The 26,001-nt window shown below is 38.9% G+C and overlaps 1 pseudogene; it reads left to right on the top strand.

Annotated features, from left to right (window-relative positions):
- On the top strand, positions 1–23,482 carry LOC138625642 (uncharacterized; annotated as a pseudogene).
- The last annotated feature ends 2,519 nt before the right edge of the window (positions 23,483–26,001 follow it).

The raw sequence follows: 26,001 nt of genomic DNA, 5'->3' as shown, positions 1-26,001 counted from the left end.
ATGAACGGTTTTGCAGAGTACCTCAAACTCACCCTGGACTCACTGGTTTCATTAAACGGTTTTCAACTGGTGAGAGCGGACAGGAAAGCGAAGGAGAGTGGTAAGAGGAAGGGTGGAGCAATCGCGATGTTTGTGAAAGATAGATGGTGCAACCCTGGGCACGTTTGTTTGAAAGAACAACGTTGCACCAGGGATATTAAGCTACTAGCAGTCAGTATTCGGCCGTTTAACCTCCCGTGGGAGTTTTCGCACGTCATTGCGATCACGGTGTACATCCCCCCGTCGGCCGATGCTGCAGCTGCCTGTGAGCTCCTGCACTCTGTCTTATCACAGCTGCAGACGTCGCACCCACAGTCCCTCGTCCTCATCTCCGGGGACTTCAACCATGGTTCCCTGTCCTCCACTCTCCCCACCTTCACCCAGTACGTACAGTGCAACACCAGGAACAAAAAAAAAAAAAAAAATTGGTCACTTTTTCCATTCATCCCAAACTGTATTTATTTATTTATTTTTGTGTGTATAGTCTGTGTGTGTGTATTTATTCATTGATCGTTTTCATTTTGTGTGCACCTTTTTGTTCTTTCTATGCTGCAGTGATGACCCAATTCCCCCACTGTGGGATCAATAAAGTCAAAAATCTAATCTAAATCTAAATCTATCAGCGTTCTGTGTGCTGAGTAGGTCAAGTGGGAAAGTGTGCCACAGCTTGATTCCCAAAGAGCATGATCCTGACCCTCTTCATCTCTCCTGAGTTTGCTGTCAATATTTAGATCACGTCACCACCAACACCAGCTTTTGTCAATGCCATTAGAGGTAATTAAACTACTATAAATTGATGAGAATTGAACCTGTACATTATGAAAACAACTGCTTTTGAAATGGAAGCAGTGCAGCTCTTTAAAACATGAAGCTGCGTTTATGAAGCAACGTTTCAAGAATTTCATCCGACATAGATAATAGATTAATTTGCTACAGTATTTCATAACATCGAGATTTTTGTACAGGAAGGTTAAGAGGAAATTATTCTGCTTAAACACTGTAGAAATTATATTGTGCAACATCAATGCGGTAGCTTCATTCTGCTTACGCCTTGTTGGCACGACTTATAGAGAGAAAGAAGTGAATTTTCAGTCTAATACTATTCACATTACATCACCATTAGCCGCGAAATTTAATTATTGAGTGTTTGACTGAGAATTCTTCGTAGGGAGTGTCCAGAGCGAAATTTTAATGGTGAAATAATGTATCATGCTGCCATATTTTCACTGCATGATCAGTTACTAAATACTAAATCATGCTGAAAACTGCCATGTTGGTGTCACAGTCTGCTCCTTTATGATATTTGTCATAGAATGCCTACAAGGTTAAAACTAACGAAGATGGCACCCTTTGTGTATAATGTGATGAGACCTGAACAAAAGCAGTCATGCCTGCCTGGAGTCACTCTAGTTCTATTCCCCGTCCCTGTGCATTATAACAAAGAGACATTAGAGTGAAACTGATGGTTACTATGGCAACGTTACATGGTCTTGTTTGTGTCTATGGTACTTGGGAGACCAGCTGTTATTAACCATAGGTGAATATACAGGAAGGATTGATTTAACACTGTCAATGCAATGAATGCTCTGTACGTAACGGCATTCTAAAGGCTGATTACAAGAGCGTATTGAAAACCTGGAGCATGAATCATTCGGTTTATCAGAAAAAGTCCAATTTAAAATCACCGGAGTTTGGAACACATGGCTTGTAGTGGACAGGAAGGGTGTCAAAATTTACTTCTGAAAGCAACTAAAGCTGTCAGACAAAAAGTTGCATGAGAGGGAAATACTCAAGTATAGGGCAAGTACCTTGAATTTGTACTTTGGTAGAGTACATGAATAAATAGACTTAGTTACATTTCACTTCTGATACTTATGTTTAAAAAGAAAAAAATGAATGTAAAGCTTATGGCTGTTCAGCACTGTTGGTGATCTGTGCAATTATACAAGGATTACAAGAACAACTAATTAGTTGAATAATGTATTCATGCACATCATGACACAACTCAGAGACTATTGCTAACAGTGTTGCGTCTTTTATGGTGCTGTACCTGACTTGCATGTTAATGGTCGGACAACACCCACCTAAAACACAGCGACTCAGCAAAACATAAAATTGTCTTGCCTCAAGTTAATGTCAAATGAAAACAAAATAAAGGACAGAGCATATCAAAGGGACATGATGAGTGGGGCCACAAAATGTCAGTAAATGCCATCATATCAAATTTTTTCCAGTCATGCTTCATGGTCTTGTATTGTTTAAATCTGATATTCTGACATCAGTCTGCATGTTAGTGATGGAAGGAGAGACTGCACAGAAATTACAGGTACAATTGTATTATATCTGGGTTTATAGAATTGAGGCAACGACGCCATGGCTAGGCATTATTAAAAGTATGATGTGCTGATATTGTTTACTGTATGTATTGAAAAAAAAAAAAAAACTTAAGTTCACAAATACCTACAAACCAGGGCCCTCTATGCACTCAGAAATAGAAGCACAACATCCTCCACTTAACATCAAACACTTGCATTGTAGTAAATTTTGAATGGCAAAGCTTTTAGCAAGGGACCAGCAATAATCCAGGCGAGATAATTCAGTAATCTGACCTGATGTTTCAAGTTAAATTTGAACATGTACAACTCAATCATGGAGAAATATAACTGGTATCACTCGAGAGACGGCACTCTCTCATCATGGTGAAAGACTCAAATGTTCACTGTTTTAGGTCCAGCAAGGTTACGGTTAGATGCTTAATTTCTGGCTTGGATATTGCTCCATGACAAAAAATTGTGTTGTGATGTTGCATGCCACTGATGTGGGCCAAAACAAAACGGTGCATTTTAAAGCATGAGACAAATTATATTTCATGAAAGAAAAATATTTTTCCATTTCATCCATATTTTTCCAGTTCAACAAGCAGTTGACATGCATTTGTCAGTGTTGTTGTACAGAGTAAACTTGATTATCCCCACTAAGTGCAAATCAAGTTCACTTAAATAGGCGCTTTATGCTTGAACAGTAACTACCTGGGTAATAAGTATAGCACTCTGGCAATACGAGGTGTTCAAATGACTTGAGTTAAAAGCATGCATTACTAAACAGTCTGCACAGTCGCCTTTAATGGGAAGTGCATCTTAACCATCTATGTCTTTTTGTTAATTGTGTTGATACATCTACTGTTGAATTACAAAGTTCTCCTCAGTGCCTTATCAGGATGACAATTAAAGTGGTAATTTTCCATCCCACCAATGTACACACAAATAGAAGAAACATTGATCTTTATATGGTCACACACATCTTGACAAAAATATTAAAATAACCTCATATGTACATTTTTGATGGCATTCTAGAGGTGCATGTGCAGCCAAACATACAGTACGTGAAGCCATTATGTGGCATATGTATTGCACGTGAAAGTTGCCCTGTTTTATTTACAGCAGCCAACTAATTTTGCTTCATGACTTTTTCGTTATCTGATGACCCAGCATACACAGTCCATATCAAGTGAGGGGTAATAGATCACTGTGGAAGTGATTTGAAGTCTAAATACCAGCCAAACAAGCGCACTAGTTAGTAGACAAAGCATTTCATATTTGAAATATATTAAATTAATGTTAGGATAAACCATTGTGAAAATCATCATTTTCTGTTTGACCCCCTCTATCATTTACACACACACACACACACACACACACACACACACACACACACACACACACACACACACACACACACACACACACACACACACACACACACACACACACACTTTTTTTTCTATGGGGCAGCATTTTGTCGAAGATAACTGATAGCAGGCCATCAGATAAAGTATTGTCAAGGTAAACACTTTCTTCTTGTTTCAGGTGAACTAAGGTCAAAATGATTTGTCACGTTTTAGAGATAACTCTGGTACAAATCATTTTAGGTTTTCCTCACAGTATATTTCCATCCTTTTCCATAGAATATTAACATCATCAAGTGTAAGCATTGTTATTCAAATGGCACTCTGAAAGTGTGTCTTCCCTAATAGGATATGAGAATGTATTGTGAGTAACTAAATTCTGAATACATTTCAATGAAATGCCAAACTAAGGGCTCTTGTGGGCTGCAGTGGTCATCGAACTCTGCAATATAAGATTTCCGCAATTCATAAAGTTTCCACTTGTGGGCCTTAAAATAAAAAGTTAGTTTTTATGGCACCAGATAACACGTTACAAGGCTGATATGCTTTTGGTAGTATGTGTTGAATATTGTGACAACCTAACTGTTGTGTGGGTCATCTTTTTTTTTTCTTTCTTTAAAAGCATAGCCTAGTATCACCATACCTACATTTACTGCTTGAATATATGGGCCTGGCCATGCATTATTGAGGATTGCTTCCAATGTTGCATCCTGATGGGTGTAAACCTTGGATTAATTTTAAAACTATTGGAACAGGCATTAGGTAATCAGCATTGACCACTATATACCTCATGTTGTGTCCACTGTTCCTACTGCTGGAACTACTTTGACGTCATTGCACTGGTCACTGAACACCCCCACTGGTCGCTGATTGGTCCACCCTCCAGAGTAGCTGACCAAACCTTGATGCGAACAGGGTTTGCGGATTACAATCACAGCAAAGTTTGAAGCTGTGAGCAATGGTCAGGCAGAGAGAGGTTATTAAAAGCAAGGTTCATGATGTGTTTATCGAAAAAGTGCCCTCTCTGGGAAATGTGAATTTGCACTCCCAAAATAACTTCAGATGTTTATACTTCTAGTGTATAATTAGAAATAATAGCCTCACAGCCAGTTTTCCAGAGACTGCTGAGTTGTTTACCCTAGCTTGGACCTGGGATAAACACTGATGGGACATGTCAAAACATCCTGACTGTCACTTGGTCCAGAGGTGAGGGGGGATGGGGCGGTGTCTGCAAAAAAAAAAGAAGTGCATTTTGGCTTGTGGATAGCAACGACGCTGGTGGCAAAGCTGGCTCCAGTGGCAGGACAGCAGGGAAACTATGTTCAGTGAGACCCTGCAACTGGGTGGATTGTTCTAACAAGCCACTGGAGCCCTGAGTTTTCCAGGATTCTTTGCTGCCTCTGAGCTAAAAAGAGTGGAAGGAGGGAATTGTAGCCAGAATGTAGGCAGCGGGATGTTTTTATGGCACTCTGGTCTCTCTGTGATCTCTAGCAAATCCCAGTATAAAGACTGAGAATAACTGGAGGAAAAGGGGGCAGCTGCTGAGAAGGCGGGACCCTCTCCTCGTCTTCAATCACCAGGTCTCCCATTGAGAAGAGACATGAGCCCAGAGGACAGCTAGCAATAGAAGAAGCAAAGTCAGAGGACTCCTGTCCTGCACTGTGTTCATTCTCTGGACTGATTAGATCCAGGATGTCCAGTACCTCTTCCTCTGTGACTGTGAAAGTTCAAGCCTAGCGTCTCTACTCCTTATCACATGACTACGCCAACGCTGTAAAAGTGTCTGCACAACTCCTCAGGCAATTGTGCACAGTATTGGCATGAGGCCCGAGAGGTGAGAGCAAAGCTAGCATGTTCTGGACCATGGCAGCTCTCGCAGAGGGCGTGGAGGTCACAATCAATAATGTACCTGGCCTGGAAGGATGGGCAGAGGCCGAAAGCTGAATTTCTTTGTTTTTTTATTTAAACTTCTTCAAAGGATGTAGAACTCAGGCCACACAGGTGTATTACACTTAGTATGCAGATCACCCATTAACAACAGCTTTTAGAGGTCAAATTATATATGATATAGAACCATACAATAGTATAGTAATAGTAATATAAGTATTAGCTAAGGTCCTCTGTGGTTTTTTGTACCAAAATGACAGACCAGCATTATTATCCTCAGCCTTCTCCACGAGGTCGAGTAAGATGTGAGGTTCTACCCTTGATTGCATCTGTAGCGGATAAAACACTGGAAAATTCTGTTGAAAAATGATCTTGTGAAATCAATGCAACCATCAGAGAGTAAGCATTCATTGCAGAGAAAATGTGAACCTACATATTTTGCCTATTAATGATGACATTTGCCATTGTTCCCATGCTTTGATACTGAAGGTCAACACAGCTACTGCTCGAATTCCAGGTATAACAGAGAAAACCACAACGTGTAGTGTACCATGGTTACAAACAAAATGAGTGAACAGAAAAGAGCGCCAAGACAAGTGATGAGCAAAGAGGAGGATAGAAATGATCCAGTGCAGCAACTGTCCACTCAAGTCCTGGCAAAGAGTGAGCCATGTTGAAGAGCATTAGGTCTGAAGTTAAAGAGAACACTGACCTGACATATTATGGTGAGTAACTGAGTGCTGCTGAGCATGATAAATAATGGAGCAGAATTTGAACTCCTACAGAGAAAGGCGGTGAACTTGCTCTCACTATCTTTCTCTCGCAGTCTCTTGTAGCACTGCTGCCTTTGTGGATCCTCAGTGTCTCTGAGATGACCTTTTTGTTAGATCAATACATTACATCTATTGCATTTTTCATTGTTAAACTTATTAAATTAAAGGCTTCTTTGACAGGTAGCAGAGACAGTTATTAGCACAACACAGTTACATCAGAATATACAGTACATAAGCTTCTGTCTTTTAATTATTGACTGTTGCATAGAACTACACATAGGCATCAATCCATTTGAAGGTGCAAATCTCAGAGTTGCGGTTATCTATGGAGTACTGTGAGGGGCGGAAAAAAGGGCTCTTGGATAATATCAAATGTTAAAGTGGCTCTAGTTATTTTCTACTACATGCACTTCCCCCATACATCTTGCTGAATTCCTAAGATAGATGGAATTCAGAACAGTGTGGAATTTCTGCTTCACATAATACATTTTATTTGAGTCCAATTCTTCAGGAAACAAATGGTCCCCCTCTACCACTGCTGTTTGTAAGAAGACACTCTCAGTGTGTTTATTTTGGATGATTTCTCAACTGACCTCCACTGTAAAATAACTAAAGATGAATAGAGACCTAGCTGTGACTTACAAAGGCACCCCCTTCCATTCACATTAGAATTATGTATAATGTGTTCGTAAGGGCTATCTGGTTATACATCAGTTGCTAGGGAAGAGTCTTAGATTAATTTGCCTTGCTGTTGCTGCATAGCCAGGTCGCAAAACAAACTGAAAGACAGATATTCAAGCAAACATTAAGATTTTATTCCAAAAACAGATTTAAATTGAATTCTAACTTATTTTATACACTGATCAAGGAAGCCAAATGACGGTCAGGAAATTTAGTGTTTGGAAAGCTGGAAACACTGTGTGGGGACTTGTATATTTTAGGTTAATTAAGGAATTAAAAAGGATCTATAGCATAATTAAATTTCATTTTGGATCTCTGTAATACAGAGGCACATAATCAACTTCAGTTGAGCTAATGCTGACTGATGGAAATGCAGTTTAAGTATCAATCTTGATTGTGCTGCTGTGTAATTATACTTTTCAACTGAATGCATGCGTGGGAATAGTAGGAAATGCTTTATGGTGGCTGACTTTTTATTTTACAGATATAATTGTGTCTTTGAAATTGATTTACTCTGTAATTTTTTCACCACCTGCTAAATCAGCCAAACAAACCCGCCACCTGCAATCCTGACATATTGAACAATAAAAAACATGTTCAAATGAATAATTATGATAATTTGTATTAGAAATAAATGATCAATATCAGAGTGAATCATTCAAATGAAATAGCACGTTTAAAGACTGCATTAATTTGTGACTTGAATGAGCTTGAAGATTTTGTAATCATTTATGCTAAATATAATACAAAACCAATATTTTCTGTTGTACAAATAGAAATATCAACCACAAAACTAAAAACAAATATTTCATTTTTTGAGGGCTAAAATTACTTTAAAGGTCATAATTTTGTTATTAAAGTTAATGCAATTTCTATAATTGTCCATGTGTTTCTACTTTGATATATCTATGTCCATTCCTTTGAAGCTGCACTATGTATGATTTAGGTCCTGTTTTTTTTTACTTCCACTTTGTACATCAGATAGTCACTGTAGTTTCCAGGCAGTCTGCCCTCAGTCTGACAAAACTGACAAAACTCCAACAACCAATTTGTATCCTGCTGTTGATAACTAATGATTGTAACCTAAGATTGTAACATGTGACATTCAATTCCCTTAACTTTCTAGATAGGTAGATGACAAGCTAATGGAGCTGGTCACATATAACTATTTCAACTGGTCTTAATGGCACATTAACAAACAAGTATCTTAACAAACATTAATACTTTTAGTAACGTTGTATATTTTAAAGTCTCTGACACTGCTTCACTCTTTCTGGACTAAGAGTGAGCATAGCCTACCGTGTGCAGTTATCAGTTATCAAATATGTTCTATATCAGGCACGTCACACAGCATCTCTACATGTTACACGAGACTGTTAATCATCTCATTGTATGTCCGGGCCATACATAGCTTCCAAGTGCCCACTTTTAATTAGCCAGTTTGAGAATTGATTGTGCTTACTGTTTTGTCATTAGACTTAAAAAAAAAATACAATTACAGAGATGAGCATTTGTCTCAACATCATTAAACACAATTCACATCTCCCTCAAGACGAAACTAACCACACAGTGAAACACTGAAAGTACAAAGGCTTATGTTTTTTGTTGTTGTTGTTTTGTTTTTTGTAAATCTGGGAGGTGAGAAACAGGACAAACTCCTGAAAGCTGACAAAAAGTAGCTGACAGCTGATTATATATTTGACTGATATAATGTATCTGTGCAATTGATTTAATCCGTAATTTTCAACCTATTAAATATGGTTGCTAACTGTTAACAACAGGTAAGACAAATCACCATCCATTGCTATAAGAAATTAAAACCTTCATGATCTGAACAAAGTTGTCTCCATTTAGTTATGACATTGTAACTTGGTATTTTCCATTTTCATTACACTCACCGACGCTCTTTCTAAAGTAATGTTTTCCACTCTATTAAATTTGACTGCTTAAAAACTTCTTAAGTGCTTGCCTCTCCCTTTCCCGCCTTTATTACAGAAATATGTGAGCCAGCCACAAAACCCCCGACTTGCCTCTTCTGTCGACCCGTGATATTTAGAATGTAATATGTTGGAAAAGTAGGAAAAGGAGTTCAGATGAACAAACAGATGAAGAAATGGTGATAATTTTTGTTTCACAAAACTACCATCCTTATCTAGACATAAGTGAGTCATGCAGTAGATTGCTGTGAAAAGCTGTATTTGTACGTTACTTTAATTAATGCATGTCTGTTGAATGTTGTTTCTTAAAGCTGCTGCACAACCGATAAGTTCCCGTTTTCCTTCAACTTGTGTCTGCTAAAATATGAATGATACACGAGGGCTTATTAAATGATGATTGTGTTGCTGCAGATGAGAAAATTGCAGCCGTGTTATCATGTTGGAGAACACAATATCCTTTGCGTCATAGTTCAGGTTGTTTGCACTGAATCTTTTCCCTCAGACGCCTCAGATTGTCACAGTAGAACTTTGTGTTGACTGTCTGACCCTGTGGGAAGAATGCACTGTGCACAAATGTCAAAGAAAACCTACCTGGTTTTGCTGCAACTTCTTTGGTTTTTGACAGTGACGGTCTGGACCCTTGAAATATGAATACCATTCAAAACACTTCACCCGGCTCATTGCTTCATTGCTGTTTCAAGGGTCTCTATTGCTGACTTCCCAAGTTTGGCACAAACTGTAAGGTGCATTCTCTTTTCAGATCCATGGTGAAACTGCAAATGCACACATTTAATGTATTGCTTTCCCCTGCTCCAATGCATTACTGTACTCCACTCTGTTCATGCATATAACCTCACAAGCGACACAAAAGATTTGGAATGCTGCATTTATTTGTTAGCCCCCTTTTTCCTATGTACACGGTATATGTCGAAAGTGCAGATAGTTCCATGATTACTGTTCTTGTTTTCATTAGTTTGATCTTTTTGTTACTTCAGAGTTAAAGTATTCCATGAGTTCAAGATTATGTCTTCTATCTATTAAGTTCCATCTTATCTTTCAGTCAGGAGCTCTCCTCTCCTCTGTAGGCTTTATTTTCTTCTGTCCTTCAGCACATCATCTGAATTTTCTTTCGGCAGCCATTTCTTTTCATTGTTAATTTGCAGTAATTGTCTCAGGCAGTCCAGCTCAGCACTTTTTGGGAGCTATCCGATGTAGACTAAAGATGGAAGAAAGACTGGAGGCTATGTGCACTTCAGTTTGAGTGGGGGAGGGTAGAATTTAGGGATTGTCTGTGTGCCATCACTGATCGTACCCGCTGGCAAACAAAATGGCAATTTCTCATATCAACATTAGTTGTAAGTCCGGGATTTGGAGAAATAAAACAAATACAGAGTCAAGAACAGGGACACCTCAAAGTAAATGTTGCTTGCTTGCATGAATGCACCAACAGCTGGTGTAAAACTGTCTGACACAAATTCAAATTTGAAAGATAGATTTCATATCCCCTCCAAAAAAAGTTTGCTCCATATTTTTTTTACATTTTTTTTTTAAACAAACCTTAATTGTTGTAATGCTGCATTTAAAATTTAATTTTAGTTATAAAAAAAATTATTTTCGGGTCTAATTAGTATTTCATTTTTATTAACAATAATTGTGAAGGTACTTTTGTGTCTTTCTTATGCAAGCACAAAACATTTTTGAGAGCAAAGTTCTCACTGAAATCAATAATTAAGTTTCTAAGTAAAATTATATGACCTGATAATAAAATGTCTTGGATTGCAAACAAATTCTCCCTAACAGTTCTGTTGTTTTTTTATCGCAAACTTGAGAATTTTGCTTGTGTCACAAAAACGTTTGGCTGTAAATCAAACCTTTGTTTGGGACTCAAACTTTTAGTTGCGAAGCAAAAACCTTTGTTTGTGAATTGAGTTGGATGTGATGGACGAGAGAGGAGTTTCAAATGGTGCACAAGCGTTTACTGCCAATACACCGGCTTGGGTAACCAAATTGTGATTATCAGGAGATGAGGTCGCTTAGATATAGCTGGAGCGTACATAAGCTTTATTAAGCGCACCTCGATATTATGCAATACCCGAGTTTTGCTTTGCTTCAAAATACAACAAAACCTTAATTTTTATGACCTCTATCTTTTTTGTTTCAAATCATGTACAGCTTCAAGCAAGACCACCTTGACACGTGAGCAAATACATATTTCATGTACAGCTCAAGCAACAAACAAAGCCTCACAGCATCCAAACCAACACAGTCTCAGTGTGGTTCCACTACAACTACATTCACATAAATAAAGCATCAATGTATGTATTAATCAGCTTTGTACATTATTAAACAGCACTGAGCTGAATCCAGCTGAATCTATTCCCTCTTTGAACACGTCAGAATATTGGCTAGCCATTACAATAGTTTAAATTCAGTTCAACGTAATTACTTATCATAATACATACAACAAACATACAAAGCTACATAACACCCATTTCAATTGCTATTGAACAAATAAATAATGCATCTGTTGACTTGATGATTTTGTTTTGCTGCTAGTGAAAGAAGGTACCTCTAGTTTACCAAAGTCCTCAACACCAAGAACATTCTTGTTGAGTGTGTTATTTATTGGGGCATGCCACCAGCTGATGATGGCACTAGGCCTGTCACAATTATTACAGAATCACCTGCTCGCATTTGTTTAAGCATAATCATCATTATGTTGTGTAATATAACTGTTTCTATTCATGTCTATAAAAATAGCTGAATGAAACTAACAGAGATGTCATATTTCAATCAATAATTCCACGTCATTTCCGAGGTATGAGGTTTGACTTGCAGTCTTTTAATAATGTCTCATCTCACCTCCTTATTCTGGTATGCTTTAAAGGCATATGACTAGAGGATTAGCACCAACACCTGTTTCCCTCGAGGCACTTAACTTCGAAATTTCAACCAATAACATGTCAATGATCATCTATTGACATGAACATTATGGATTTAGTTGCAAAGCCAAACACCACTGCCAATAAATTACTTTTCTTATATATTTTATTGTATGTGTGTAATCTAATAGTGGCATTAAATTAACAGACTAAAACACCCCAATTGTCAATCACAATTATTTGTATGACAATTAATTGTCAACTAAAATTTCATGATTGTGATAGCCCTAGTTGGCACCATATTTCCTTTTATTTAATGTGTGCTCAGTTTGTAGATTGCTGTGTTGGAACCTATTGAAAGAGATGCAAAGTCTGATTGTGTGTGGTAATTGTTCGGGTATTTTTAGTTAGGTCAGTGTTTGGTTTGTTGTTCTGTTCTTACATGTGTGACAGTTCCGCAGAGCCATAATTAGTGTTGTTAGTCTTTCCTTGGCAGTAGTGCTTGTTGTTTTTCTTCTGTACGCTGCTGTGTGGTTTTCATTCCATCATTTTTTTTAACTGCCTGTCTCTGTGGTGTCTTTGTTCTCAGATCCAAGTTTCACTTTGGACTCAGCAGAGACTGGCCAGGTTTCTGCCCTTTAAATTTCAGGCTAAATCCATTGGTGAGTTCTTAGAGTAATACAACTCCCGTGTGGTGGGATTATCAACAATTAGAGTGACATTAGAGGACAAATTGAAGAGCTGCAGGGCAAGGATGGAACAGTTCAGACAACTGTCCAGCAGCTCTTTAACATCACTTATAGCCCCATCACAGAAGCAATTCCAAAGTTTTAAGTAAGGTACAGAGCAGAGTGCCGAGGTTAAGGAGTGGCATAGGTTTTTGTCAGCTCCATGCATCAGTCGTCATGAAGCTACTAATGTTTACCACCATTTTATCCTTAGTATAATAAAGGCCAGAGCACAGTTATCCTTCTACTGAGTAACCAAACCCAGCAGCTCCAAAAAAGTATTCAACATATGCATGCTCCCTTGCCTCCCCCAGCGCCTGCACCTGCTCCCAATCTGCCATTTGCTAACGTCAATATTTGGCTTCTCCTCGTCCCTCGGCCCTTGACCCAAACTTTCTTGAATCTGCAAAGTGTTTGCGTAACCAAGAGACCTGCTGACACTGTTGCATTTGGCAGCCGTGCAGAATTGGGAATAAGGATAAGATAATAACAGCCACCACGACCTATTCATCTGGGCAGCCTTTGAATGTTAAAATGTCTTGTAGCTTATACATTAATTACCTGATGTCCTTAAGACCTGTGTTAGCACAATAAACTAATTGCACCTATTTTTCTCAATAATATGTTCTCTCAACAAAGTCCTTGATAACTGTAATGAGTAAGAGTCTATTATGCACATTATGATTTGATTCCATTTTATTTTTCTATAGGTGATTATTTTGAAATGTCTTTATTTTTCTGTGATGAAATATTACCATTTATGTCTGAGCTGCAGCACTACAAATCTGACTTCATGTAGTATGTTTTAAATGTATCCAGTTACCTTAACTTATTCAGATAAATACATTACATAACCCAATTGACATGCCAGTGTCTCTTTTATTCGTCAGCCAGTTATGTTTCATGCTAAACTCGAATCATGAATAAATCTCTACAAGCAATATGCTGCAATGAAAGTCTTGAAAACAGACCCTAAATGCTGCATATTGTGCATGTCATCTCAAGCTTCTTCTTCAACAGGATATGGTTAAATCTGAAATTGCTCGCTTTAGTTAAAGACTGGGCTGATTGGAATAATTTTTTCTTATTTGTAGCAGAGTCAGCAGCTACACTTGAATGCACCGTGCGCTCATGCACAAGGTTGTTTCTCCACTTTGTCCTTGTGTAGTTTGCAACAAGTACCCATGAGCTTATTAACCATAAAGTACAATAATTCACATCTGGATTTTTTTTTTTTTTTTTTTGTATTAATACCATAAATTATATATTATTTAAATGTTCTTCATTTTTTTTTTTGGTATATTCTTCCTCATTGTCGTTACTTTGTTGCTTCAATGTTGAGGGCAGTTTTATGCATTGGTGTCCAAATCATAGTCTATTTATAAAAGTGGACAGAACTTCTGGGTCTGACAAGTGAGGCCAAAGCGCAAGTGCCTTAAGCTGCAATACCACTCAAAGCCACTAGGGGTTGGCTCCATAAACTGTCAACTTCTCTCATGAAATACAGATTCAATACATTTTATCCTTTAGTCATAATGGTGTCATTTGCTAAAGTCACAAAACTAATAACAAAATTACTTTTATGGTGGCTCATCTGAAAATAATTCCGTGATTATTTGGATATTAGGCTTCAAAAAGTGGTATGTTTGGGGTTGTGTCAGTTCGGTTGACAGGCCTGTGGTGCAGTCAGGTTTTCTCTCTAGGTGGGCGGGCATAGTGTCGCATAGTGTCCTTGGGTTCTCAATCAGATCAAGTCAGTTTCACTGCTCGCTCCTCCCCATCCAATCCAAATATGGTGACTTCTGGCTCCAAAATAGAAAGATGGCAATGGCCAAAATTTCATACTTCCCAGATGTCCTGGTTGGTTCCCACTTGGCCCAAATACATGCATTCCATTTTATAATTCTATCACTTCTATTTAGTTTCCCGGTTGTCTTTATTGTCAGGAAGTTAATGTTCTTCATCTGAGCCAGTCTTAAATGCTAACATGTCTGACAACATGTCTGTCAACATGCAATGTCAGTGTTTCCAAACCTTTGCTGGAGAGCTTTGTTGGGGCAAGAAGCTGCATCGAGGCTGCGTTTACTGGGTAGTATAAAAGGCACAAATCGCAGATGCTGGCTGCGAAGAGATGCTGCTTGTTTACTTCCTCTATCCTGACGTAACGGACCGGTATCTTCATCAGGGGAGACGATAAAGGATGAGCTGTTATCATGAGAACAACAGGAGGATCATAATCATATTGGCCATCTGAGGTGATAATTGCATTTGAGAGGCTTAAGAGAGCACAAAGTTTGGGGAGCCTCCAGCATCTGGAGCCCTGGACTCGTGTTTTCTCCCATACTCTCTGCGATTTCATCATTTCCTCAACCTGAACAGACTGAGATTCATCTCTTAAAGCCGGAAAATCTCCACCAGATAAAAGGGTGTAGCAGCCTTCACTGCATCTCGCCTCAAATGTCTGGTGAAACATCAGATAGGACTGACCTGTTATAGTGAAAGTTCCTTTTAGCATCTCAATACAATTCCTCTGCTTTCCATATCTAACTTGCATTTCTTATGGATGGAAATGCAGTCTACTAATCCTCTGTTGACTGTTGTCACTTAGTTGCCTCTTCTTTGCCTCAAACTTAAATCTGGGTTCCTGCAGCTCCTGGACTGGGTTGTTGTGTCCAGTATTCAGTGCACTGGAAGAGTTTGGTGAGGTCGTCTTGTAGATAAGGGAGGTAGAAGAAGACAACAGATTGTTTAAGGGAACATATTTTGCTATATTTCTGCTTTATATTCCTGAATATTGTTTAAGCTTCATGACCCGTGGATTCCACCGGACATGGCATATAGTTTGATACAGGTGGGATGATATTTTGTTCCGTCCTCTGCACTCCTTAATTCCTCACTGTGAGTGTTTCAGAAGCAAAGTGTTTTTTTTTCTACCTGATTTTGTTTACTTCCTGAGTTGGTCCCTTTTCTATCATATTTTTGGCTTCTAGAATGTTAAAGTTGGCTACATTGTTCAAAGGTTTCTTTCTTTTGCTGGTCTGTTTTTTGTCTATTGTTATTTCCTACAATACTTTACTGTAGCCTGTAGGCCAAGTTAATGCATTTAGCTGTGTTGTAGTAGCTTAAAAAAAACATTCATTCTGAGAGTTATTTCCTACCTATTCCACATACAGTGCTTATTTCTATGAGGGGAACTAGTTTCTTCCCCTTCTTGAAAGGCCATTGGGTCTCAGCTTGCCATCTGTCTGGCTTCCATCAAAAATAGACTAGGCCCATATTTTTAGCAAAGCGTAGCAAAGAGCCACTTCTGGGATGCTGATGACACTTCTGGTGGAAACACAAGCGTCGTCTTGAATGGCAGCAATCAGTTCTGATGGTCGGAACAAGACAGAGCTGACAATCCAGCCTTTAAAGTTTATTTAATCGCTACCCAGATCAAGGGTTGACTTTGATTTGCCACTAGTCTCTAATGCTTTTTCAGATTATACAGTTTTTTTCTGTTATTGTTTGGATGCAAAACAGTAATAAATCCAGATTGTACAAATGTGATACAGAGCAAAATGAAGGGCCTGCATCACTATAATTTTGGCTTTTTTGCAGCCAGTTTTGGTATTCATGAATATAATATATAACTCCGCTCAGTGTGAGTACTACTACTACTACTACTACTACTACTGTTTGCTCTCTATAGTGGCGTTGATGAGATGGCAAAGTCATTTGAATGAATGGTACTCTTTCCTTGTGGACTTAATGAAGATTTTCCTGCCTCTTTATATCCTTCTTTCGGGGGTTCATTCTCCCCTCTGTCTCATAATTAAGTCGGTATATGAGCCATAAAGGCTGAACTCTTCTGAAATAAACCCTGAGAATTCTTCACCATCTGCTCGGCTTGTCTGCTTCAGCACTGTAGGCTACGGCCACCCCTGCTAGACTCCCACCCCCACGTTAAACAGGAGGGAGAACAGTATTTATGGTCAAAAAAGTGAGCTTTGTCCACACAAAAAGGACAAAATATGACTTATCTTACTTTCTGCAACTGTCATTGTCAACTTTTTTTTTCATTAGAATCGCAGCCCATCTAACACACTTTCTCTCTCTTGCTCAGACACATCTTTTTCTGTTTTTATCGCTTCAAACACCAGGGAAAAGGAGAGCAAAGTTGACAAAAGGGGCTGTCTTCCTAATAGCCAGTATTCATTAATTAATCATATTGTTCATTTTCAACCAGTGAGTACATTCAAGTGAAATACAGTCAATGTCAGGAAGACCGGCCTTTTTATTTAAACACTTGGACTTTAATAGTTTCTAGAGGGATTCCAGCAGCTATCAGGGTTTAACATTTTGATCACCAATTCCCTCAAAGTCTGTGGTCATGTGCCCATATTTACATTGAATCATTTGTTGTTTGTGTAATCATTCATTCTGTTCATATGATATGCAAATTAAAAGTTCAGAGACTGTGCCTACGACAAAGGAAAAGCATACCTGATTTAAATCTGGCCACCATTCCCTTCGAATTAGCCCTCTTGTGCAGTGATACACTGCTCCGAGCGCTCAGGCTCCCCGGTAGCCCCGTTCGGCAGGCACCATCTGTGATTCATGCTGGACCTCTTACGCATAGTCAAAACACCGAGCATTCAGTTTCAACTTCATTTTGGGAAACAGAAAGCGGGACAAGTGTGCTGCTGTGTTCGACAAACGTTTTAAACTCACTGTGAGCAGGTGGGTTGTCATGTTGGAGCCCAATTACCATCGCGCAGCAGTTTAGGTCCTTTTCCCCCAAGTGTTTTTCTTCAGGCGCCTCAGAATGTCACATTAGAACTCTGTGTTGAAAGTCTAACTATTGGGAATTCACAGTGCACAACCCTGGAAATGTTAAAGAAAATCCCATAACTCTTCTTGGTTGTAGTATTGACTTGACGCGTCTTTTTCAGTCTCGAATGGTGACAGATATCACTTAAAACACCTCGTTTCTCGTTGCTTCATTTCTGAAGTAACAATTTTTTTTTGTTGATTTCTCAAATTTGATAATTTCTCAAATTAGCGCACTGAAATAATGTTTTTTCTTAAAACATTCAGTCAAAGACTCAACTAAAGTTTTACAGAAACAGCTACTTCATTTTGGGAAACAGAAAGCGGGACAAGTGTGCTGCTGTGTTCGACAAACGTTTTAAACTCACTGTGAACAGGTGGGTTGTCATGTTGGAGCCCAATTACCATCGCGCAGCAGTTTAGGTCCTTTTCCCCCAAGTGTTTTTCTTCAGGCGCCTCAGAATGTCACATTAGAACTCTGTGTTGAAAGTCTAACTATTGGGAATTCACAGTGCACAACCCTGGAAATGTTAAAGAAAATCCCATAACTCTTCTTGGTTGTAGTATTGACTTGACGGGTCTTTTTCAGTCTCGAATGGTGACAGATATCACTTAAAACACCTCGTTTCTCATTGCTTCATTTCTGAAGTAACAATTTTTTTTTGTTGATTTCTCAAATTTTATAATTTCTCAAATTAGCGCACTGAAATAATGTTTTTCTTAAAACATTCAGTCAAAGACTCAACTAAAGTTTTACAGAAACAGCTACTTGGTGGCAATAAAGTAATCTGAAAACAAGTCCTCCAACCTAAACGGCCACGTAGGTTGTTTGCTCTGACTCTCAAATACAACCCACAGGAGTGTTTCCAAATTAGCACCCCTTGTTAGATTAAGACACGAAAAACACTTAGTTTGAGATAAAACGATGACTTGATCCATGTTGTGCATTAAAGTTACCGTTTCCTTAAAGTTATGCAACCTTAGTCGTCAAGAGCGTAGCAAAGACAGTTTTAGCTATTGGTCATACGACTTACAAAAGACTTATGGGATCATTGTTTGGAGGAGAACACTCTAAACTTCTAACAGACATTTGTGACAAGTAACATCTTTTTTTTTCTAACCTTTGAAGTGAGTCATTTGATGGAGTAACTCCTTCCATGGACATCACTTCTATCATGCAGCTGCCTGATAGGCTGTTCAGTCTGGGAAAATAGGCTGGACAGTCTAACAAGTGAAAGATGAGTCCAGAGAGATGGGTTGTACATAGTATCACTGTCATTTATCATCAAACAGCAACCATGTGACCACGTGTTGATGGTATTCTGTCAACTCTACCCGACGCGGCATCATTCACAATAGCTTTGGCAATCTCTTGTTTACGAACACAGTAGCGTGAGTCATCTTTGCACAAAGAGAGAACAAATTGAGCCTACAAGTTAACCCTTATAATTATGTGTGACAAAGACCCTGATAGCTACACAGAGATTAGGGATAACACAATTAGACTTATTTCATAAATGGTATTTAACAAAAAAAACGGACTCATGTTAAAAATGTAATATTTGTAATCACATTCTGACTCATCCAAGACTAAATGTACTCAGTCAAAAAAGTTGACCTTGTAAACAATGCTGATGCCACTTTATTATGTGTTAAAACATGACACGTATACTGAAAAAAAAAACTGTTTACTCTAACGTTTTAGAGCCACATACTGTAGGTAATGCTAATCTTCTATGATCTTTAGTTTTGTGGTGCATGAAGCCACTGTGACATACAAGCATTGTGTACCTCCCGTGGGTGCAGATCTCATTGAAGCATCTCACGTCTGTTGTGCCCAGGTGAAATATATCAATATCTGTGGGCTGATAACCGTTTAAGCCAGTTCGATCTTGCAGAGTCAGAGAGCCAATCCCTCACCTTTATTCATGTGGCTGGCCTTCATCTGCTCTAGTCTGACCCAGGCCATTAATTACCCTGCAGCTGGATTCAAACACAGACGACAACACGCGGCAAGCACTCTACAATAATAGAAACTGATGAGGACTTGTTGGGCTACGCTCCTACGCTGGGTTCTCCTAGGCTAGGCTGTCATGCTTTTTATTTTTCATCATACATCTAAGGTGATGCCTCCCCAGCATCGCAGCGCTGCTCGGCCCTCACTTATATATATGTTTTGTCAGGACCAAAAGGTTCATACTTCCTTGAAATTGTAGTGGCAGATGCGCGGTGGCATTTCTGTGTATGAATGTAACACAAACAATGACAAAGCCTATATCTCATGCTGGAGGAATGTGAGGCAGAGGCTCTGTTCTTTGTAACTGATTCTGCTACAAATGTCTTCAAAGCCACTTTAGCAAAAGATTGAAATGAAATTCTGAGGCCGGTGCTTTGATGATGACTGTGAAGAAAATGAAACAGAAAAAAACTTTAAAAGTGCAGACTTAGTGACTCAAAAGATTGTCATTTTGTTCCTGGTGGAAACACTTTGCCTGATAGTGTAAACAATAGAGCCTGTTGGGGACTAGGTTTGTGGGAAATATCACAAGGATCTTAAAAGTAGTAAAGGCAATGGTTAGTCCCTATATCCCCAACACCCTGCCTTTTAATAATACAGAACTGTAATTCTCAAACTTTATGAATACTTCATAATGTATTGAACTTCAGCGTTCTGGCAAAGCCTGTAAAAATTGCAGTTTGCATGAAACCTCATCTTCCAAACTCAAACCGTACTTTGCACATAATGGCCGAGGGTCTGTTCCAGCTGGTTTTGAAAGAATTTGCTGAGTAATTGAAGGGATTGATAAGGATTAATGGAGGAGTCGGAGATCAATATCATTTCAGCTCATTTACAGCACTGCAATTATTCCTTAAGGTAGAGCTCTGAATTATTTATCTTAATTGTAAATTGATCTCGCATAAGGGATAGGAATAAAATATGGTGACGACAGGAAATCCTTGGTTATTTTGTGTTTGGGAAACTCTCAATTTATTGGTTAATCAGTTATAGAGTCCTGTTTGTTTATGATTGGCGTCCTCTCATGCGAAACATATACAGACAGCTTCCAGCTCTATTCAATATTCAAAATATTATTGCCTTTTATGCTCAGAAGAAAATTAAGAAAATAGGCACTATTGACTTGTAGCACCCTATTTCGGTAAAACTGATAGTTTTGTAATGTGTAATGCTAAAGCAAAATTGGTTGTGTGTACCAGCTGTGAATGGGGTTCCAGACCTCATTTACAAACATGATTAAAATGCAGCTTGGATCAAGAGAGCTTATCTGGATAAGTGCTAACATGTTTTATAAAAATATATGATAAAAGAGAGGCACAGAGCGTTAAGTTGCTCTTCTTCTCTGGTGTTTTTATTTTCCAATTTGTCCCTGCTCCTTATTATTTCTGCCACACTTGTCAGTCCAAACTCATAAAATGGTGGGCTTGGTGCTTTAATAACATGTTATGGTCTTCTCAACTGTTTGGTAGAGCTAGATTTGAGCTCTGAAAAATATATATATAATAAATAAAGCAATAGGTGTAAATGTTAATATAGTTCAATATCACATTGTTTTTAATTTTAAAAAAATACCATTTATTTACTACAGGGGACTTTTATTTCCTAATACAAACTATTTTTTTTTTCACAGAAAAGCATCTCAAAATTATTGAGAAAAGCTGCCACCCGCCTGGATGGGATGGTGACACAGCGGCCACCAGCCAGCACCGTCAAAGTGGGCACCCAAAGTTGGTGTTCTCCAGGTAAATGTAGCTCAACAGCTACAGCTCAACTGTAATCCACTCGATCATATCCACTTGGATTTGAACTTTTCTGTAAAATGATTTGTTTTGTAATGGTTTGCCTTTATTGTAAGGTGTCCATAAGTGTTTTTGAATTGCTGGCCCCACTGGCAGCAGGACACATACAGTAGCACAGACGCTGGTCATGGTTAATGGAACAAAAGGAACAAAAGGAACAAAAGGAAACGCAAAAGTTTCTCCATTATCATGATTACAATACTAAACAGGCAATCAAGGCCTTGGGAAGGTAACTGTACAAAGAGACAGTTTGAAATAGGTAAACAGCAATTTACCATGTTAAGTCTGATGTTTTTTCTCTGCAACTACAGTATGTCACCGCACTTCCTCCTACGCTCTTCCTCCACAAGGGGCACTTTCACAATGAAATGTTAAACAAAGGGTCATAATAAGTTGCTTTCACAAACAACCAAAGGATTGATTTATGCAACAAATTGCCATTCCATTTCAGGGCTCATAATTTAACATGGTAGGAACTGTTAAAAAAAAAAAAAAAAAAAAAAAAAATCTGCCAATACAGACCAAATGAACAAAGAAATGCAAACAAAAAATAACATGAATGTACCACCTTTTTTCTTAAAAGGGTCAAGGTGCTGGAGTTAACGACTATGTTCTTTTTCTGAGATTATATTTGGGTAGTTGTCGATGTGCACATCCCCTGTTTCATATTTAGAATATCTGCAATCATTGACGCACAGTTGAATAAAATGTGGAGAAAATACTGAAGAGAAGGAGTGCTGACAGTTATCCATAAATATCGATGGGCCGCTCAAACTGCAATTAAAAGATTCACAAATCATAGATTTGTATTTTGCTACTGTCAATACATATACACTGTGTATATTTGTGAGACTTATCATGGCTTTTGTATTACATTTTTCAGACAGGGCCCAACTGAAATGTGCTTTTTCTCTGACTTTTCATCTGCAGTTTAAAAAGAACGTGTTTTCTTTGGCAAACAATATGTACGCTAAATAGGCCAAGCAACCAAGTCTACACATTCTCTTCATGGGCACTTCTCTGGGTATTTGAACTAGTTTAACTTTCCCAAGTGTCTCAACTTGACATCAACGCTTTCCATTTGTCTTAGAATAAGCTGTTATGTCATCGTCCAAACAAACAGTCGAAGGCGCATGAATGATACAGAAAGACACACCTCTATAAACACCAGCACATGCTCTCTTGACTGCACACACACATTTATAAAGGTGAGTAAGCAGCCACCTGTCTCCTCTACTTCCCGCTTCCCTACAGATCTCAGGTAACAGCCAGCTCGGCGGTCAACAGCAGATGGAAGCTGAGGCTTCCACAGGCTCAGTCCAACTGGGTTTATCAAAGCACCATGGATCAAAAGCAAAAGTCTTCAAATACATGTGCAAAAGCAGACAAAGAAAATATAATATTTTAACTCTAACATTCAGTTTTCGCTTTTTCTTTCTCCCCAAGTAGTTTGAAATTTGTCTTCATCTTCAATAATCTTCCTCAGTTTGGCAGTATGAGCTTTTTCCGAGTCTTCATTAAATTACACACTGCACTGAAAAATTCACCGTGACATTAGTTTTAATGGAGAGACACCTTTTTTTTTTCCCTTTGATAACTGCTTTATGTTTTAAATCACCCATTTTCTCCTTCTATTGATTCAAACCTAAACTTGTGTTCTTCAACTTCAACTCTCTCTTACTGCCAACATCACTGCAACGACACGTTCCTGTAGATACATGCTGCACAACATCAGGAGAATATGTGCTCTTCCCACTCAGAAGGCGGCGCATGTTCTGGTCCAGGTTCTGGTCATTTCATGTCTGGACGACTGTAACTCCCTCCTGGCAGGTCTACCTGTTAGTGCCATCCGACCTCTGCAGCTCGACTGGTCTTTAACCTCCCGGAATTCACTCACACCACTCCGCTCCTCCTCCTCCTCCTCCTCCGCTCCCTTCACTGGTTACCAGTAGCTGTCCGCATCCATTTCAAGACATTGGTACTTGCGTACCGCGCTGCGAACAGATCGTGTCCAGTCTACATCCAGGACATGGTCCAACCTTACATCCCAGCCCGTTCACTCCGCTCTGCTTCGACCAATCGGCTTGTGGCTCCCTCACTGCGAGCTAAACACTCTACTAAATCACAACTGTTTGCTGTCCTGGCTCCTAAATGGTGGAATGAGCTCCCCAACGACATCAGGACAGCAGAAAGTCTGTACATCTTCCACCGCAAACTAAAAACACACCTCTTCTGACTTTACCTTGAATAGTAGAACTTTAGTAGCGCTTAAAATGGCACTTACTGACAGAACTTTGTAGTTTGGCTTTCTTGAAGAAATTGTATTTTCTTGATTCCTGTTGTTCTGGGTTTTGTACCCTCATGGTTGAAATGCACTTATTGTAAGTCGCTTTGGATAAAAGCGTCAGCTAAATGAAATGTAACGTCAAAAAAAATGGAATGTGTGTTTTTCTCAAACGTGCCATGAATTGGAAACCCTTACAGAAAAAAATACATGAGTTTCTCATGTTTTCGGGACGCATGTGATCATATCTATGACGTATCACATGTTGCAACATATGATAACATGGGTAAAATATGTGGAAAAGTTTTAACATGGAAATCTACATGGGCTTCACACATTATACCATGAAAATGTTCCAAGTTGCCCATGGGAAAAATACATGTTTCACATGTTCACAATCACATGTGTATATGGTCACATGTAATCACATGAGGTTTTGCACATTTGGAATTTCTATGTTTTTTCAGTGAGGGGCTATTGTAGCCATTTCTCTTTTTACATAAGTTGTATTGCATATTTCTTCTGACACATTTGTATTTTGGAATCTTTAAGGGTGTCAGTAAGGTTTGGAAACATAGCATAACTTTGTAATGAGAGACCATTGAATCACATGATACAACAAGTAATAAATAATACATATTGTATACTGATGTAATGTAATTGTAGGCTATACTAAGAGATAGATCCATATCCAAATTTAAGGCCCAATTAACTTGGATTGTTTTTGGGCATTCAAGAGTGTCAGCTTGGAAAACAGTTATCAGAATCAGCTTTATTGACCAGGTATGTTTACACATACAAGTAATTTGACTACGGTTGTAACTTTTCTCTCAACATGCAAAAAACTAAAACAGACAGACATAAATAGACATATAAAACAGAACTAGACATATATACAGCTAAGAAACATATATCACCTAAACAACGGTAAAATTGCACCTAGTGCACATGGTGCTGATGCAGTTGGGTCCAGTGATATTGCACATGTTTTGTGTTGAGCAGAGTGACGGCCTGCAGATAAAAACTGTTCTTGTTTCTGGTGGTCTTGGCACACAGTGCTCTGTAGCGCCTACCAGAGGGGAGGAGCTGAACAGAGGGTGTCCAGGGTGGGATGGATCTGCAGAGATGCCACCGGCCGGTTTCCTGATTCTGGATGTGGATAAGTCCTGAATGGAGGGCAGGTCGCCAACCGATGATTTTCTCTGCAGTCCTGACTGTCTGTTGTAGTTTGTTCCGGTCCTGTTTGGTGGCCGATCCAAACCAGATGGTGATGGAGGTGCAGAGAACAGATTGGATTATGGCTGAGTAGAAGTGGATCAGCAGCTCCTGGGGCAGGTTGAGCTTCCTGAGCTGCCGCAGGAAGTGCGTCCGTTGCTGGGCCTTCTTGATGATGGAGTTGATGTTGGACTCCCACTTCAGGTCCTGGGAGATTTTGGATCCTAGAAACCTGAAGGTTTCCACAGCAGACACAGTGTTGTTGAGGATGGTGATGGGGGGGGGGGGGGGTAGCGTTGGGGGACTCAGATAAGCAAAACTTTATCGAACAATTATGACAAAGAAACACATCCTCCATTGTCATTCAGCAGTCAACTCTCAAATCCTAATGAATGCTTTTTCACCAAATGAAAGTGCTGCAGCACTTCAGCAATGTCAGGAACACAGTCACAGCGTGCAGCATACGTTTCAAATCAACCATAGTAAACAAGACAAAGCATTGCAAAAACAAGGGAATGATCCTTGAACATGTCTATAAAAGATGCATGAGTAAAAAGGAGAAAACAATGAATTCAACTGTCTGTACGCTGGGAGCTTTGCAGCAGCGGAGTGAGGAAGGTTCAGAGCTGTCAAGCTGCATGCTAAACTTCTGAATGATAAGTGTAAGAAAGCACAAAGCTTCACACACAGCATGTACCTGAGCTGTAGGCGCTGCAGCATGTTGAACATGTACCACAGTTAGATCAGATAGACAACAAGTGTTTGTAGTAATGACCACACACTCAGCCCATAACATATCCTCATATCACATTGTGGGCTTTGTTCATCAGTAAGGTCAATGAATTATGCTTACATTTATGTATGCATAATACCCCCCCCCCCAAAAAAAAAATATATATATATATATATGTGTGTTCAATACTTATTTTACCCTCTTTGTGACACAGCGGGCAAAATAAGTATTGAACACGTCACCATTTATCTCAGTAAATATATTTCCAAAGGTGCTATTGACATGACATGTTCACCAGATGTTGGTAATAACCCAAGTAATCCATACATACAAAGAAACCAGAACAAATACATTCAGAAATTAAGTTACATGTAATAATGTGAAATGACACAGGGAAAAAGTAGTGAATGCATGAAGGAAGGGAGGTGCAAAAAGGCATGGAAAGCCAAGACAACAGCTGAAATCTATCAGTAATTAGAAAGCAATCCGGCCTCTTGTCAGTGCAAATTAATATGAGCTGGTTCAGTCC

Source organism: Brachyistius frenatus, unplaced genomic scaffold (genome assembly GCF_029030835.1).
Source record: "Brachyistius frenatus isolate BFR_SWC_R1_liver_20210118 unplaced genomic scaffold, ASM2903083v1 Contig_3, whole genome shotgun sequence".
Lineage (NCBI taxonomy): Eukaryota > Metazoa > Chordata > Actinopteri > Embiotocidae > Brachyistius > Brachyistius frenatus.
The sequence above is the reverse complement of the archived record's forward strand: the minus strand, read 5'-3'. Positions and strand labels throughout refer to the sequence as shown.